Below are 19,136 nucleotides of genomic sequence, written 5' to 3'. Positions count from 1 at the left end.
CATATGGAGCTAAGTTTTTACTTCAGCAAATTATTTTTTTTTTATTTATTTTTGCTGTACGCGGGCCTCTCACTGTTGTGGCCTCTCCCGTTGTGGAGCACAGGCTCCGGACGCACAGGCTCAGCGGCCATGGCTCACGGGCCCAGCCGCTCCGTGGCATGTGGGATCCTCCCGGACCAGGGCACGAACCCGCGTCCCCTGCATCATCAGGCGGACTCTCAACCACTGCGCCACCAGGGAAGCCCACTTCAGCAGATTATTAACTTAGCTTGTTTCCAAAGCAATGGGACACGTTGGTAAGTAAGAACCAAAGATGCGTGTGCGCGCAAGAGAGAGAGAGGGAAGAGAGAGAGAGAGCGCACTATATTTTAAAACAAGACTGGTTTTCAGTTTCAGAATACTGCAATTCATCTAGAAATCAGACATAGATGGGAAAATTTCCACGTTCAGCGACCCATTTAAAAACTCTATAATTGGACTCCATAACTCTCAGGTCTCCCTACTATCAATTTTATTTTGACTTAAAGAAATGGAAGTTTTAAAAGTGAGATATATGTGTATTTCACCACACAATCTATATCTTTTTGGCCAGGCTTCCCGAGTTCCAGTCCTGGCTCCATCATAGCAGCTGTACAATCTTGGGCAAGTTGATTTCTCTGTAACTCACTTTCGTTACTCTATAAGGCAAGTTACCTTACAGAACTGCTGTGAGGAATAAATGATCTACTTTGTATAAAATACCTGGTACGCAATAAGTATTCAGTAGTTAACCAAGATTATTATGCACTAATGTGGGAATATGGCACAGAAGAAGACAGAGGTTCTGTTCTGAAGGGGTTTACAGTCTAACAGAGGAGACGTATGATAAGCAGTTCCTCAGTAATAATTTCCTTAACGTTTTCATTTGCACTGTGGAAAAAGAATGCCCTACAGAGTGCTGCGAACATGGTCAATCAGGAAACCCTGGGGGCATAAGGAAGATGTCCCCAGTGAAGAGATTTTAGGCTGAAGCTTGAAGAAGGGGGAGAAGTTTCCCCAAGGAGAAGACTGTGCCCATGAGGAAGAATTTGGGGCACATAAGAGAAAACATTAAAGGTATGACAGCAGGAGAGTGGCATGGTCATAGGGAAGGACCACCCTCTACCTGCAGGATGAGTCTGGGGGATGAGCCTAGTCCAGTTAAGGGAAGAAGTTTTGTCTTACAGCCCAGGATCGTAATGCGGGCAAAACTTCTGTAGCAAAATAAGTTCAGATTTGAGCACGGAGAAGAGGTATAAATACGGAAGAGTCAATAAGGTTTTGGGGAGGACGTTAATCTTCATTGGGAAAATGGACATTTTTTTGTGTGTGTGCTTGTTTTTAGTTTGTCTGCTTTGCAAATTCATAGAGAAAGTTACAAAATGCAATCCAGATGTTCTTCCTCCCCAACTCTGAGGATCTGAAGCTCACCCCTCCCTCTACCCAGGAGCAGAGAAGACAATGACACTCACTCACCACAGACCCTGGAAATCTTTAAAAATAGACCCAAGGAAGGATGTGGGGCTTCTGAGTGAGGGCGGTGTACCCAGGGAAATCAGGAGGTGGAGATTTCAGGAAGAGGGAAGGGCAAAGCAATGAGGTAGATGCAAAGGAGCAAGAAGAGTGTTAGAACATGTACCTGGAGTGACATCCAAGGTCTGGGCAGGGCATGGCCTTGCTCTTTGATTGGGCAACAGTGGTGAGGTGCTGGGAATAGGAGAGTAAGTCCAGATTCTCAGCACACTTCCTTCCCCAGCATCAACTATATATGGATTTATTACTAAAATGCTTGTGTGAAGAATGGCTTTGGCTTTTCCAGGGATCCTGTGTGTATTCACCCCTGGAATAGAGGTCAAGGTTATATCCAGAAGAGAAAAAGAAATAGAGTATGGCAAGAACAAGAGACACCTTTGTGGTAGGCTATATTATGAACCAAGGGTCTACCTGTAGACAATATCTGGCTGGAAGAACCATGAGTTTGCACCCCAAATGCCTCCTCTCCCCAAAGGATAGCTAGAGACATTATCTCACCTCCTATCCCCACCTCGCTGTAAGACAAAGGAAAAGATGTCATCACACATTTTGTGCCTATAAATGGAGCTCTGGCTGCCATGCAACGGGTCACGTGAAAAATGACGGTGTTTTGGAATGAGGCTGGCAGCAGCAGAGATGGGGAGAAGTGGATGGACTTGTGTTATGTTTAGACGTCAAAGAAACAAGACTTGGTGGTGATTTGGACGTGCAGGATCAGAGAGGAAGCTGTGATGTATCACTGACAGCACCCACTTGGCAGTATAGCTTTGCCGGGAGTAACTGTAAGGGTTAATCAGAGGTGTCATTTACTGAAATGAGAGGCACTGTTGGAGGAGCAGTTTCTGGGAAGATGATAGGATCCACTTTGAAAATGGGAGCAGGGTGTGCTGGTGATCCAGTCCACAGGGTGTAGAAGAGGCAGTTGATAATAAGTACCTTCCCAGAGCGAGAGGCTGAGGTAGGATAGTGACGTGGATGAGGACAGATGTGTTGGGTGATTCTTCCAAGAAAATGTGGGAGAGAAGAGAAAGAATGGACAGGAATAAATCCTTAGTGAAGGGGAAAGAGTGACCTGAAGGTTGGAGAGTGAGAGAGTACTAAAGATGATTTGCCCGCAAGTAGTGTTTGGGGGGAAGGGAGATTTCCACCCCACTTCCTGGACTTGAGATTAAAGAACATCAGCTTGAGGCAGCCACATTGACAGCTGTGTCCTTCGAGGACCTCTGGGTTTCATTTACAGGCCAGGAGCTGAAGGGAACATTTGAGAAAGAGGTTGGGGTTAGAAGGGAGTTGGCTGACCAGCACGTTTGCTCAGGTGAGAGGGTTTGGGAGTAGAGAAAGGAGAGAAGGGTCGGGAGGTGATGGAAGATAGGGGAGGGGCAGTGTATACTTGGGACTAACGAGGCTCAGTGTGGCCAGGAAATGAAGCCCATGGTCAAACTTCATGGGCAACTGACAGGAGCTGGTCCACTGGGCACAGTAGCAGCTGAAGTCAATGAACAGGTCACCTGATCTTTTCAAACCATAATCTGATTATGTCCCATATGCTCATTTCCCCAGATTCAATTCATGAAGACAGAACTTACCAATGTGCTTTACAGTGTTTCTACGTGGTCACCCCTTTACCTGCCACTCCACTCCACCCTCTCTGGCCAGTTTTGTCCCTTAAACGCACCATGTTCTGTCTGTCACAGGACCTTTGCATATACTGCTTTCTCCGGCTGGAATAACACTTCCTCCCTTATCATCTAGCTAAATCCCATTCAGCTTTTCTGAAAGCTCAGCTCAAATTTCTCTTACTCCAAGCAAACTTCCCTGACTTCCCTAACTGGGTTAATCCCCTTTCTGTGGTTGAGCATTGAATCTCTTTCTAACACTTATCACAGTTACAATTTTACATTGTTCATGGGATTGTTTGGTTAATGTCTCTTTCCACCGCAAAACTATTAAATTCCATAAAGTCAGCAACCAGGTTGGTTCTTAATGCAAACTGTATCTCCCAAAGCGTAGGCTCTGTGTTTGGTGTTTAGTCCTGATTTCAGTAAATACTTGCCTAATGAATGAAAAAAGTGGTCTTCACTGGCTGGCATTGGGGGGGCTGGGGAGCAGCTGGCCAAGGCCGTGGCCCAAATGTGAGCTGCGTCACCTCAGGGTCATAGGACTGGCACTTCTCCTAGCCTCCCATTGGTTTGGTGGTGGGCATTCCGGTTGGGATAGAAGCCAAGCTCTAAAAACTCCAATGTCCCTTTAATTTATTTACTTACTCCTTAAAAAAAATTTTTTTGAGGCTATTTTAGCAGTTGATTTTTGTGGTTTGGCTGTAGTTCAGTAACTTCCCTGAAAGACAAGGGCCCTGGACCATTTCCCTGTGAAGAGGCAATCCCATCCCTCTTGGATAAGAGCACATTGTCCACTCACAAGGGGCCTTCAGAGCTCCAGTTCTTGGGGGAGAGCCCAGGAGATGCAACAGCTGCAGACTCAGTGCTCCCAGGGGTGACAAAGGTCAAAAGATCAAAGGTCTCTTTTTGTGGAAAGAGACTCCAATCAATGAAGTCTAGCCAAAGAACTGTCTCCTTCCCAACCCCTAAACCCAACTTCCTGTCCCAGGCTGTGGGCACTGCTGTTTCCGAAACTTCACTGTGGTGTGATTTGTGGGGTAAATGGACATGAGCTTTGAGCTCTCTTGTCTCTGAGGGTGACTTGGGAGAGAGGCCCTCCTAAACTTAGTGACCAGTCAATTGTGTGCTTCTTTCAGTACGTGCGGTTTAGTCTCCAAAGGACCGATTGTCTAGGAGAAACAGAATCCAAAATTAGTTTGTTCCTCTCAATAAGTTCCCTGTGAGCAGGACCTTTGTCACTTTTAGGCCTATGTGTTGTTACACACACAAAGAGCACCCCCTCCTTCACTGAGTCACCATCAGCTTTTTAACCCAACTAACTGGATTCCAAGATGGTACAGAACAATCATGAAGAATGAATTCACTCACAGGAAAAAAATGAGTGACTACTGTCTGAATTATTACCAGCAGGCTTCCAAATAAGAGGTAACACAGAGAGCCAGTGGGACACATGATACGGAGAGGTGTAACCTCCAAGAAAAGCCATTTTCTGTGCAGGATCTGGAATCCTGTCAGGGACAAACCCTCTGACCTCCAGAAAGTCACACCATGGAGTCACAGATTCTGACACAAACACCAGTTTTCTAGTTAGCACCCTGAGGGTCAATCTGTCAAAAGGCAGTGAGTCAGATGAACTTATGAAAAATAAAGTGATGAAGTGAGACACACATTGGGTTGCCTTGTTGCAGAACTCTCCACTAGCACAGAGAGAGGATGTGTCATTCATTCATTCATTCATTCCTTTGTTCAGCACTAATTCACTGAGTGCCTAAAGCCATGTGGAGTACTATATCAGGTACCAAGGCTACAAAATAAATTAGCAGATCTTTTCTGCTCCTCCACATTTGCTCTTCCCAGACATTTCAGATTTGTTCACATTCAAAACTAAAATGAATACATTTTCTAACTTATTCTGAGAACATCCAAGAGTAATGAAAGAAGAGAGCAATGAAAGAGAAAGCCTGAAAGGGAGAACTGGATGGCTCTTTGATGCTTCAGACTTCAGTTTTTTCACCTGTAAAATATGGGAATCAATTACATGTTACATAAAGTCTATTCTGTTTTGTAAACATAAGAGGACATCAAAAATATTCAAGAGGTCTGATTTATCACTGTTCCAGGTTTTACTGTCTTGTGATCATTTATCCCAAAGTATAGTGACTTAGAACAACCACCACTTTATTATATCTCACAAGTTTGCCAATCAGGAGCTCAAACGAGGCTTCCTGGAGCACATCTTCTCCATGGGGTGTTGACTGAGGTCACTCAGTCATATTCAACTGGCATTTGGGCTGATCTGGAAGCACCAAGATAGAAATCCCACATGTGGTGCCCTGATTAAGAGGCCTGGGAGGCTGATCTCGAAGTGAATAGTCATCAAAGTGCCCAGAAGTGACCTTTCCAGCATGGTGGTCTCCTGTAGTTGGACCTCTGACATGGTGCCTCCATATTCCCAGAGTGTTCCTGGAGACCCAGGTAGGAGATACAAGGCTTCTTTTGAATTAGCATCAAAAGTCCCAGAACATCACTTCTGCCTCATTTTATTTTTCAGTTTACTAAAGCTCAGATTCAGTGGGGAGGGCAGAAATAGTCTGAGTCTCTCAATGGGGAAATTGTATGAGCCACAGAGAGGAAAGTCGTTGGTGGCAGCCATCTTGGAGGCAAGCTACCATCATCACCATGAGACTTGGGAATAAAAAATGCCAAATCTCTCTACGATCTTTGATTTCTCCTTCTCTTCCTGTTAGCTGACTCATGGAGAAGTTAGGTAAAATACCTTCATATTATGAGTGATTCTTGAGCATGGATGAAATCTGATTTGAAAGGGCTTAGTGAAGCTTCAAACTGAGAAAGAGCTGGGAAGATTGAGAAAAGTGAGGAAGACATGGAAGGTATTCATTTCCTAGCTGCTGCACAGATCAGCTTGTGATTCTTCCCTTTTGAAACCTCTGCTAAAAGGGATTTCCCTCCCCTCTAGATACCCATAGCACTGTCTTTGTACCTCTGGCATATTCATCGGAAGCCTGGAGATGTGTGTCTTTGCTCCATCATTAGACTCCAAAGACCCTGAAGGTTTAATTCCTGTTTCTCCCACAAAGCATGAAGAGGTTCTCAATCACCGTTTGGTGAATGAACACAAACACTCTAGTGGGGTTTTAGGGAAGGCTGGAAGTGGTGTAAAGAGCAGGGTGATACTCACTCCAGGTATTAGAGGAAGGTAATTCCATTGTCTTCTAACAGCTGTTGTTCAACGGTTCACCGACACTCTCTAATGGGCAATAAAAGTGAAAACATCCATTGGGGGTTTAGTTTCCAGCCCACATCTTGGTAAATTAAATAACTCACACTTCATGGCAGGAGATGGGAAGAATTTGTGGTGTTCTTTTTCTCAAGGAACTAGCCTTGATCTCTTTGCACACAAACCACCCTTGGCCCTGAGTTTGGCTTTGCAAGATAGTGTTGGCACAGTGTGGGAATTCCACACAACACCAGAGGGCAGAGGATGGCTGGCACCCGAGGAAGATTAATGGTTACTCTTACGGCGATTTAATTAGTGTGAAAATGGAGGAATACTGGGAAAAAAAACAGCGGCTTCCTTATTTATATCCTACTGGAGAATCAATTTCAAGATCATAAAGAAGTAAGTCATAAATTGCAGACCCAGAGAAGATGAAGTCTCCTTGTTCTTCCATAAAACGTGGATACCGCTTAAGCAAGAGCCTACTGGTCCTACGTCTTCTGACTCTAACTGTAATCTCTCATTCATTTTCCAGGATAAAGGAAGTATTTTAAAGATAATACCTTCAGGACCTTCCTACAAGGAACCACAAAACATTATTATGACTATATATGAATAATAACTAAATTATATATGCGTATAAATAAAATAACCAATGCCTCTTTTTTTGTTTCTTACTTTCTACTCCCTCCTTCAGTTGCAATCCTGGCTCAGTCTCTCACTTGCTGCATCCTTAGGACAGTTACCTAATGTCACTCTTCCTTAACTTCGCCAGCGTTAAAATGCAGTTAATAACAGCACATATCCACAGGACAGTCTCGAAGTTGAAAGGAGCTAGCCTACGCTTAGAACAATGCGTGGCACATAGCTGGTGCTCAGTATGTATAGCGTACTCTGAAATTAACAAGCATTTCGCCTACATTTTCTTATTTAATTCTCAAAACAAGCTAAACAGCATTAGGGAAGGAGTACCTCATTAGGAGTTAAGGGCCTACTTTCTGAAGTCAGACTACATGGGACGGGATCCTGGTTCTCCCTTTTACTAGTTACACAACCTTGTTAAGTTACTAAACCTCTCTGGGCCTTGGTATTTGCAAAACGGGGATAATGATAATACCTATTTCATCAGTTAAATGCAACATAACACACAAGGCACTTAGAGGAATGCCTGGCACATAGTAGGTGTCACTATTACATTTGCTGTTGCTGAATGGTGACAGATCTTGTTGGATGAGCGTAAAAGTCCGCTGTGTGCAGCAGACATCTTGGTGTATACCAGGCCCCCAGTCAAGGCTGGCTTCATAGGTCAAATAGGACCCATGTCCAGAAATTCCCCACACTTGGTTTAATTCTCTGTTGTCACCATTTTGAAATGCTTAATAAATTTTGAACAAGGGGCCCTGCATTTCATTTTGCACTGGGCCCTGCAAATTATCTAGTTGGTCCTGCCCCTGCTTTTTGGAATTAATTCAAGAGCCCAGGCACCTGTAGGCCATGATCATGTGCACTCATATGGGTAGTTTGCATTTACTTTGGGACACCTTTAAAGTCTGAGATTTTGTAACAGAAGTTACAAACATATTCCTGTGCATTAGGCTTTGTCCATATGGTCAGAGCAAAGGAGTTGGGGGTCAGCTGGGTTTTATTCCAGTTCTGTGCTTCTCCTAAGATCCAGAGGTATAAGATGGAAGTGGAATTACTGCAAAGGATGGCAAATCTATACTTACTTCTGTTGTACTGAAGGGATAATGTGTTTCAGATATGCATTTCCTATTATGTAGTAATATTATGAAGAAGTCATAACATTAATAAAAAAGAAATGCATAAAAGGTGTTATTGAATGTTTAATAGCTTCTTGTCATTACATTGTTTCTCAATGAATGTCTATTAAATATACTAAGGTATTATTAAGCAGGAGATTGAGAATTTTTATGGTACTATAGGTCTGCATACTTGAAAACTTGGGAAACTCCACATTAGGCTGTACATTCCTGACCTATCAGATCCATTTCAATTCACATTTGAGCCTTCTTTGTTCCTGGTTCAGAAGCTTGCCCACAGCAAATGTACAATAAACATGTGTGCAATGAAGGGTATAAGTTTGCTGGTTTGATCAGATTTCCATCCTAATGGATTGAAGGTGGGACATGCATTAGATTGAGTTAACAGAAAAAATAGGGGGTAGTGAATTCGAGGGGGTTATTGGAAGATACATGAGATTAAGAAGGGGAGAGCACAGAATGTTTACGTTTGTGGAAGCACAAGAACTTATGAGTGAAGCTGAAGCAGGTGTACACCTGGCATCCAGGTCCCAGAGGACAGAGGTTGGTTTGACGTGGAATTAGGCAGACACCGAACACGGTGCTCCAGAGTTCATTCAGAGTTACATTCCAAAGTCTTCTCTCTACACACTTACATTCATATCGTTCCTCTGTTCAAAATGTTCCAGGGATTTCCCAGCCTACAAAATCCTAGGTAATCTGGCTCTCAACCCCTCTCCAGCCTAACTACTTCCTACTCTCCCCACCTGTCTCCATTCCATTCACATTATTTTTCAAGCTGCTCCTTGAACATGCTTCGCACATCCCTGTCTTGTTGATGCTTCCTTTAACTGTAATATTTTTTCTATCATTTTCTTTGCTCCTCACTTACTTCATATCTTTTCTCAAAGGTTGTATCCTCAGAGCAAACTTCCCCATCACCATATGAAAGAGATAGCATTCTGGTCATTCTCAAGCCCTTTATGTTGCTTTATCTTTTTAAAACATTGTATTATTTATTTGTCCAGTTGTCTACTGTTTTGGTTTTCCTCCACCAGCATGTAAACTCTATAAGAACAGACACATTTTTCTGTTTTGTTCACTGCCATATCCCCAGATCTTAAAACATCGCCAAGCAGAGTCAATGCTTGTTCAATATTTGTTGAATGAATACATAAAGGAAAGAGTGAATGATTTAAAACCTCTCATGCCAACAAAGAAAACTAATTATAAGAGGAGCTATGCATGGGCTACTAACAGTGTCTTGGGAGAAGGTCTAAGGAGGGGCTGGGGAGTTGACAAAGAATGAGATGACAAGGGATTGAACTTGGATTTGAAATTTTAAAGATTGCATTGAGCCTGTAAGCTTCTCGATATCTTGTACACAACAAGCCTGTGTGTCTTCTCCTTGTATAGTCATAGTCAGTATCACTAAATTGAGTTTTGGCAAATCCACAGTGACTCCCCTACTCTCTGTGATGGTCGTTGCTGCATGAAAGTAGATGCCGGGTTTCCCCAGTCTGGTTCTCCTTGTCTGGTGCCTTCGTGATTCGGCTTGGGTTACTGGAAACTGGGGCAATTTGACACTTTGGGTGCTCTGTCTGGTGTTTGCTGTTACCAAGGAGAGTTGAATCCACCTGAGGAAGTTAGGACAGGAGGAGGGAGAATCTACCCATTGAAGGAAAGAATTAACTCACTCCCCGAGAAAATATGACCCTCACCAGATCCTTGGAGTTCTAAATATTTGTGATAGATTTTATTATTGTTCCAAACTCTTCACTCTCCCCCAGCAAAAAACTATACATCCATACTTTGTGCCAAGTGACTTCACTGTGCCTTCCAGTAAGGTAGGTGGAGTAAAAATTCTTGCCTCACCAACTTTGAGGTTGACCATATTATTTGCTTTGGCCAATGGAACGTTAGCGCCTGTAACATGAGCAGGGGCTTTAAATGTGCTTGCGGGGCATCATTTGTCCTCTTGTACCATTTGCCATGAGAACAGCTTCCTCCAAGAAGTCACTGATCCCGCTGGGAGACACGTGAAGCTGACTTGAGCCCAACCTGCAGGCAGAAGCAGAACTACCCCAGCTAATCTGCACACTTGTGGGTGAGAATAATCAATGTATGTTATTATAAATCATACAGATTTGGGGGTTGTTTGTTATGCCATAAAAAACTTGGCTACAACATTTACAAAACAACATTTTCGGCAACATTGCTGATATGTGTCCCATTTTTCAAGCAAAGGTGCTATGGCTTAGTTAACGTTTCCATCCATTTTTCCTAAATCTTACATCAGAGTATGAGGATCAGATTTTTCATTTGTATGATAGCTGGCAAATAGGCTGTCCTTCTTGTACTGTTCCAGGGAGCTTGTCTACTTGAGGAATTCTGTTTGATAGACAAACGCCTAGGACATTTCCTCAGCAGAGAAGCTCAATTTCTTTTGCATCTTCTCCCACTCTATTTTTTGCTCAGAGTAAGTACTCAGTGAATGGAACTGATTATCTAGCTGCACTGGCCAAAAAGGTAGCTGTGAACCACATATGGCTATTTAAATTTAAATTAATTGGAATTAAATAAGATGAAATTTCATTTCAAGTTCTCAATAAGCACATATGACTAGTGGCCACTATATTGAACAGCACAGATACAGACCATTTCCATCATCACATAAATTTCTATTGGACAGTGGCTAACTCAGGATTCTAGAGATTGAGTAATTTATTAATTTTGGAGGTTGGAAGGAGTAAGTTCTGTGGTTTGATTATATGAGTGTTGGGAGAGAAAATGGAAAGAGAAGGAGAGAGGAAGCAGAAGTAAAGATGAGCTCTATAATCCCCTTTCTCCTCTGGTTTGGAAATAAATAATATTTATAAGCTATCACCTGGTATGCTAGTCTTTTTCATTTTGCTGAGTCTTTTAGAAACCTTCTAAGTAACACAGTTCAGCAATCACATTTACCAGCAAATGAATACGTGGTTCTTCCTGATTGTGTCTCAATAGGACAACCTGTATTTCAATTTACCTCCCAAATGCAGGAAATGTATCAATAAGGATACTTGTAAAGTCATGACCTCCAACTCCTCCAAAACAAAGAAACTAAGAGAATGACAGAAAAACCGAACAACGAAGTACATTTGGTGCTGAAGTTAGCACTCCCAGCCCCGGTTCAGTTATAATAGCGGCAGGCACTGTATTTGTCTTTACAAGATTTGTCAAGCTGTCCTGGCAAGAACTCATCAAGTAGAAGGCCACAGAGCACGGGCTGAGATCAGCAAGTTATCTGAGGCCAAATACCAGGAAACAAAGCGAGATTCACGATGTAAGCCAGCTACAGGTGTATTAGTTCTGTTCCAGAGACTTCCAACAGATTTTCATTTATTTTTACATGTAACATCATTATCAACTTTAATGTAAGAAACACTGCAGTCATTTTTCATAGTACTTGTAAAAGAAAATTCTCAGGAGGAACTTTTCAAAGGATTTTTCAGGTCCATTTTTCTTATAGGAAAGTTTTACATTTGAAGTAATACAATCTGTTCTCAAAATAGAGTGAAAAGTCTCTGTCTCTGGTTGTTGATGCCAATTAGTTGACTTCTTAGCAACAGTCCCTGGACCCTGCCATGCCCAGTAGCTGCCTTACACAATACCCAGAGCTCTTAAGCTAACCCTCTCCACTCTTCCAACCCATGATGCCTAAATCTTACATCAAACTATGAGTGTCAGATTTTTCTAGACTTCTAGGACTTCAACTGTAGCATATTTTCAGCCTCACCGACACCACCAACTCAGGGACCTCAGCACTTTCTCACTGTTTGGTTTTCCCTTCTTAGTGTCTGTGCCAAGATACATTATTATAATCACTACCTTATATACACCCATAGATTCCATGCCCCTCTCTCTGATGTACTTTGTGGGGGAAACCCTAAACAACCTGGTTTTACCCCCTCATTGGTTTTTTCTACACTGCCCACTGAATGGCTGAGTGGGTCAGCCTCCACTGGGGACTCAACACTGCCTCGCATTTCTACCTCTGCTCTATTTGATATCAGCTGGGAGCTGGAATCATCTGAAGGCCCACTTATTCACAGTTCTGGCAGAAGATGCTGAGAAGACTGGGCTTCTTCAAAACACGATGGCTGGGCTCCAGGGGCCAACCCTCAGAGAGAAGAGTGAGACAGAGAGAGACAGAGAGAAACTGAGACCGAGCCAAGCTAAAGCATCTGATGACCTAGTGTTGGAAGACTGTACATGACGGCTCTATCTTGGGATTTCTCTCTCGTGTTAAACACTCTCACAGGACAAACCTATCCATTCATAGCTTAAAAAAAAAAAAATATATATATATATATATATATATATATATGTATTTATTTATTTATTTATTTTTTGGCCGTGCTGGGTGGCTTGTGGGATTTTAGTTCCCAGATCAGGGATTGAACCTGTGCCCTTGGCAGTGAAAGCTTGGAGTCCTAACCACTGAACCACCAGGGAATTTCCATTCATAGGGTTTTAATATCATATTTGTGTTGATGGCTCCAAAACTGACTCCAGTCCCACATCTTTACCCTAAGCTTTGACATCTCCACTTGGATGTCTTATAAGCTTTCCAAATACATCAAGTTCAAAACATAACTTGATTTTCCCCATCCTTCTCTAGTCTTTCCCATTTAGATAAATATTGTCATCAAGCCAAAATCCTAAGAATCATCCTTGTGTTTTCCATTTCCCTCATGTCTTCTCTTTGAGTCCTTCAGCAAGTCTTGTTGGTTCCCTTTACAAAATACACCTCAAATTCATCTGCTTCTCCTTATCTGTTCCATAATCACCTTAATCCAAAACACTAACATCTTTTCCCTGGATTTTTGTGTAACTTCCTAACTTGTAGACAGTATCAGGAACAATTACTTTTGCAGACATTGAAGTCTTTCATACCACTCTTCCTTCCTTAATCACTCTTTCTTCAAATGTCAACTAAAAAATCACCTGGGACTATGCTAAAGTGAAAGTTCCTGGCCTAGGTACACCTCTTCTACCTGGCAAGGACTCTGAAGACAGGACTCCAAAGAAATGGTTCTCTGTTTTACTGGTCTCAAAGGAATTGTATAGTATTATCAGTAAAGAACATTAACCTTATCTAGAAAAATATGATAGATATAGAAAGTGTTGCACCTTTTTCATCTGTTAAGTTAACAATAGTCTTAAGGATGCACAGGTCTTGTCAATAAGGTTCAGCCCCTGTGATTTAATAATTTATTAAAAATATGTACTGAATTTCTGTCAGATGCCAGGCATTGTTCTAGTTGCTGAGGAAACAAGTAAACAAAACAGGACTTCTAATAAAGCAAGGCAGACAATGAAAAACAATCATAAAATATGTAAGCAGGTGATAAAAATGGTGAACAAAAATGAGGCAGAATCAGGGAAATGGAAAGTGGTGGAGCAGTTGCAGAGCCCTGTGCTGTTTTCTAGTCATTGCTAAGGGAAGGCCTCACTATAAAATGATGTTTGAGTAGAGAACTGAATGATGTGAAAAAGCTGCTGGATGTGTATCTGAGGAAAAGGGTTCTAGGCAGATGGAACAGCAGGTTCAAGGGCCTGGGGGTCCATGTGTGTCTGGCATATTCCAAGAACTGAGAAAAGGCCATTGAGGCTAGAGTGGTGTGAGCTGAAGGAGGGTGGTAGGAGATGAGGCCAGAGAGGTAGAGCATGACATAGAAGGGTTTGCTGGGCAGATTGTGTAATGGGGCTGAGAGAATTTTGATAGAAGGGGCGGTCTTGTTAGAAGCCTATGTCAAAGGTAGAGAGTGCATGTTATCAGAAACAAAGCTCTGGGGTTCTGGACGTGTGTGTGATGGAGTTTTCCCTTATAAACCTGAACATCTATTCAATACAGTACGTGCAAGGCACACTTTGCACAATGCCTGCATGTAGCAGGTACCCAATAAGGGATAGCTGTTATTGTTTCTCTCATGTTTGGTGTCAATTGGAAAGGCAGTGCGTTCAAGTCCTAAGTCCAGCACTTATTGCCTTGTCTGGGTGACTTCCAGCCAATCACCTAACTTCCCTGGACCTCTCTTATCCTGTGTTATTGTGTTGATGAACCGATTGGTGGAGAAAATGCATGGGAAGTGTTTAGAAGAATGCTTAGTACATGTTAAAGGCTTAATAAACATTGCTTATTATTATTATAAGGGAGTTTCTAAGCCCCTCTGTTTGTTGGAACAGCATGGAGATTAGAGGTATCCTAGAGACACAGTTAATATTAATTTTATGAGTATTTCTAGACCCACTTTCCCACGGCTGTCTTCCTTGCTTGGTTCATGTCTCTGCTCATCTGACCCCCACCATTCTGTATCCCCTTTTCCTGCTTTATTTATCCTCCATGGTAGTGATCAACAGATGACGTGCCAGATGATTATTCCATCTTTGTCTTTCTCCTGAAACTAAAATGTAAGCTCCACAAGTGCAGACAATTTTTTGTTCTTTAGTTCACTGACATTTCTCCAGCACCTAAAATAGTGCCTGGTACATAGTAAAATCCCAATTAACATTTGTTAAATAAACAAAAGAAAAAGAAATTTCAGGGGAGCTCTTCCAGCTGTTAGCAAGAACGGGTAACACCCTAAATCGCATGCCTTTGTGTTGGAAATCAGAGCATTGAACTTTCTAATACAGAGAATTGTTTCTTCACATTACTATCAGGAATTTTTGGGAACTGAACATCGTGGACTTCAAGACTGACAATTTGGAAAGCTCCGGAAGTTAGAGCAATTTGCTTTATCAGGAAGAAGCAGCCAGCCCTATTTCTACTACAGCCCTGGGAAGTCCAGTGGGACTTCACTACCGAACACTTTGCAAAGTGAGACCAGGTAGCTGAGTTCTATACATTTCTTCCGTTAGTAACTGCCGAATAGCCCTTTCCTCTACTGACTTGGTTTCTCACTTAAGTCATATATTTCCACTTGTAATTTCTCCAAAGGGTCATTTCAGACATTTCACTTCCTGAAATTATAGTGAGTGTATATTTTAGGCCATTTGCAGCCGTGTTTTAACCACTGGAGACTGGGCACAGAAAGATGGAAGAGACATAAGATTCCCTTTGGCCAAATTTGGTTTAATCAGTATGAACTTCACAAAGAACATCTTGCTCACTTCCCCACGGCCAAGAGAGACTTATGGAAGCTGTTCTACAAAATAGCAATTGTATTTTATTTGCCATTCCTGCATTTTCTTGGGAAAGCATGGCCTGGGGTTATTTTTGCATGGAGTTGCAGGTCTGACTTAAATCTCCACATACACTTCCTGTGGGTAGGGATTTCCTGCCTCAAGTAGAAAAGAGCAGGTCTCTAACAATTATTATGATAAAAACTTTCACATTGGGGATTTGAGGTGTTTTTTTTTTTTTTTTGGTTATTCTGGTTAACTAGGGTACATTAGTGTCTCCCAGCTCGTCAGCTCCTTTTTTTTTTTTTTCTCTAAGGCTTCAAAGTCAACCATCAAAAGTCACATATGGAAATCACCAGTATTTGCAAAATGTCTCTGAGAAAGAAATTTTACCTTTTAATTATTCCTAAAAGAAAAAGAATGACTTTATTTCTACTCAAACCTTGTCAGAGTATGAAAACGCAGCCCAGCAAAATGCCTGTCTTCACCCTGGTGGGATCAGAGACTTTATGCTAAGGGCCATCTCAGGGAAGCTGGTCTGAGGGCCTCAGGCTGGCAAATTGTTGAAGAGCACCCAAATACTCTGTTCCCTTCCTCCAGGCAGGCAGGATGTAGGGGGGGAATGAGATCAGCTTTCCTGAATAGAGATCTAATTTAAATAATGGCGGATTTAAATAATAGGGAATTCCTTTGCTCCCACTGGATCGAGACTGCCGGAAACTGCAAGGCTGAGGTTTGCGTTGATAAGAAACCTGGGGGAGGGAGTCGTGGTGGTTGTTTCCACTAAAAGAAATGTCACTCATTCTGGAATAGGAAATGTGGGCATCCCTCGGGATTGAAAGGTAGAGGGACTTCCTCTGCTTATTAGTGCAGGGAAAGAGGTCAGGGGATGAGGTAATAGTATTGACATGTGGCTGTGATCAGAGGAACCCTCCCAACCTGTTGAGGTTGTGCCTTGGGGAAAATGGCGGTGAACGGTGATGTAGGCTTTTAAAAGTTATGTAAGTAAAACGCTACAATGTTGGCTGCAGCTCAAGGTGGTAGGAAGCAACCATGGGTGAATGTTGCAATAAGGGAGAGACTTCCTCTGCCACCCCACCCCAGAGACCCCAGCTAGGTGATCCAGGGACTCAGAAAGGAGCAGAGAGATGGAAACACCATCACTGAGTTCCTCCCATCCCCACTGCAAATGTTTCTTTCCTTGTTCCCCAAATTAGACTAAAGGCAAAGAATATTCAGGATAATCCACTTGTATTAGGTTGACAGGCAGGAAATAATAAAAAAGAGATTCAATTAGCCATGAGCTTGTGTGTGTGTGTGTGTGTCTGGTTGTCTCTGTGTGACTGAGAAAGGGTGATCAAGAGAGACGCATAGAGCATCTGAGAAGATTGACTGCACCATCTGACACTCTGGAAAGGTGAAATCACCTTTAGAGAATCCCAGATATTTATGAGGTTCTTCTAAATGGAATAGATGCAGTACAACCTCAGAAATTGCTTTAGTTCTCAAAACGGATGCCACCCCCCAGCTGAAACCGAGGCTAGTACCCTGCAGCTGATACTGGAAATTTTATGTTGTTCTAAATTAAATTCAGAGCAATTCAGCCCATGCCACAAGTACTATTATGTGGGCTTACTTGCACTAAAGCTATGTTTATAGGAACATAAAATACATGTTGTTCCTGTTGTCAGATTTTATTATTGACGATGATTTCTAATATGTGCCCATCAACTGCCCTTTTAATCACTGTCAGTCATTCTTTTCTCCTGCAGTCAGATTTAAAACAGCAATGATGATTTTAAAATAAGGCCCTTGCACCGCTCAGCTGTATTTAGGGCTAATTAAGAGTAAATAACTGTTCCCAGCAAGGAAGGCAAAATCCAAGCAAATCTTTGATAAATGCAGCCTTCCCCTTAGAGGAACATATTCTTGTCTGTTGGCCAGTAAATATTTCCATTACAACCATAAGAAACTCTGTTTTTTCCCCCATTGAGAATGTCATGCTGCTTTGATACAAGTAGAGAAAAATAAATACCAGTCAAACCCAGGAAGGAAAACACAAAAAGTATTTAACTAAGAAAAAATATATAATTCCTGGTTTCTTTCAGTATATCCCAGTTCCATTTGGTTGCAATCACAAGCTCTTAGCTCCCACTCAAGTCTGACATCTTCCCTAAATCTTCCCACCTCCCTCCACTCCCTCTGTGATGCAATTCATTCACTATAATTTGAAGGTTACAGTCAACTGCTCCAAGACAAGAATGCTGGGTGGATCAGATCAGACTTCCTGTATTACGAAGGTTCATCTTGATTTTGATTCTGTAGGCTTTCTTGTAATTTTTGCCTAAAGGACTTGTTCAACTTTGCTTTGACTGGGGCTTTTAATTTCCCCTTTCCTCTAAAGATGAGAGTTGCTGTTACTTTGCAAATCATAGAGTTTAATATCTCTTATATTTTCACTTCCTGTTGGAATTTTACAGTGATTGTTATGAATTTCTTCTAACTGGTAAAAGTTAGAATGAAATGTCTTCTCAGCCCAGGGGAGGAGAAAGAAGAAGCACATTGAAAGATATATATGCTCAGAAAAACTGGACTGGTGAGAAAAACTTGGAGCTATGCTGTGAAAATATAAGAAATATATTTTTATACTTATTCTAATTTATAGAAACATAAGAAAATTCTATAGTGAAATATAGAGTTGAAATAAATTAACATAATTAAGAAACAAGCAAGGGTGTAGTATTTTTTTAATGCAAACACACATCATTATTAACTCCTAGAACAAGATGATCCTCTACCCAATAGCAATATGCATTGATAAGTAAGGTGATCACAAATACTTGCCAACAATGGGCCATTCTGGGGACTATAACCAAGAGATGGAGAGCTAAGAGAAAGTTTTCAATGAGGAACAGAGGAGACACTATTCTGTTTCTTAGCATTTAAGAAGACGAAAAATTACAGACAGTTGAAGAACTAAAGCTAGTTTTTTATAGTAATATTAGTTTGCTAGGGATGCAATAACAAAATGCTGAAGGTTAAGTGGCTTAAAAAATAGAAATTTATTTTCTCACAGTTCTGGAGGCTGGAAGTCCAAGACCAAGGTGCCAGCAGGGCTTGTTTCTCTTGAGGCCTCTCTCCCTGACTCACCGACAGCTGCCTTCTTGCCGTCCTCACATTGTCTTTCCTCGGTTTGCTCACATCCCTGGTGTCTCTCTGTATGTACAAATTCCCTCTGCTTAACAGTCAGATTGGATTGGGGACCACTTTAAAGGCCTCATTTTAACTTATTCACCCCTTCGAAGGCCCTATGTCCAAATATAATCACATTCTGGATACTGGGGGTTAGGGCTTCTATGCACAAATTTTGGAGGAATACACTCAGTCTGTAATAGGTGAGGAGACATTTGTAATGGTGGTTGAAATCATCAACAGTGCAATAGCCGGGGTCTGATTGTGGTCAGGGTGGGAAATTAATAGACTGCAGGGTCGGACATGTAACTGGGTCCATTATCCCTCCAATGTCAAAAGTGAAACATCTGTTTTCTCATTAGATGAGTGGTCACCTTTTCTTTTTTCTGATTGGGAGTAAATTAGACCATAAGGAATATATCAATGGAAGGATTATGAAAGCATGCACAACACATTATTAGAAATTTAATTCTAAATAACCTCCATTTGTGAAGCTTGATAAACATAAACCACAGATTACATTTAAAAGGTATAAAATGTTTTTTTGACACGGCAACTGGAACAGTAAAACTTTTGATGAGGGGAGAATAAAAACCACAAAAGAAA

This window comes from Delphinapterus leucas, chromosome 8, assembly GCF_059928025.1.
Source record: "Delphinapterus leucas isolate spDelLeu-1000000601 "Yukka" chromosome 8, BTC_Dleu_Yukka2, whole genome shotgun sequence".
Lineage (NCBI taxonomy): Eukaryota > Metazoa > Chordata > Mammalia > Artiodactyla > Monodontidae > Delphinapterus > Delphinapterus leucas.
The sequence above is the reverse complement of the archived record's forward strand: the minus strand, read 5'-3'. Positions refer to the sequence as shown.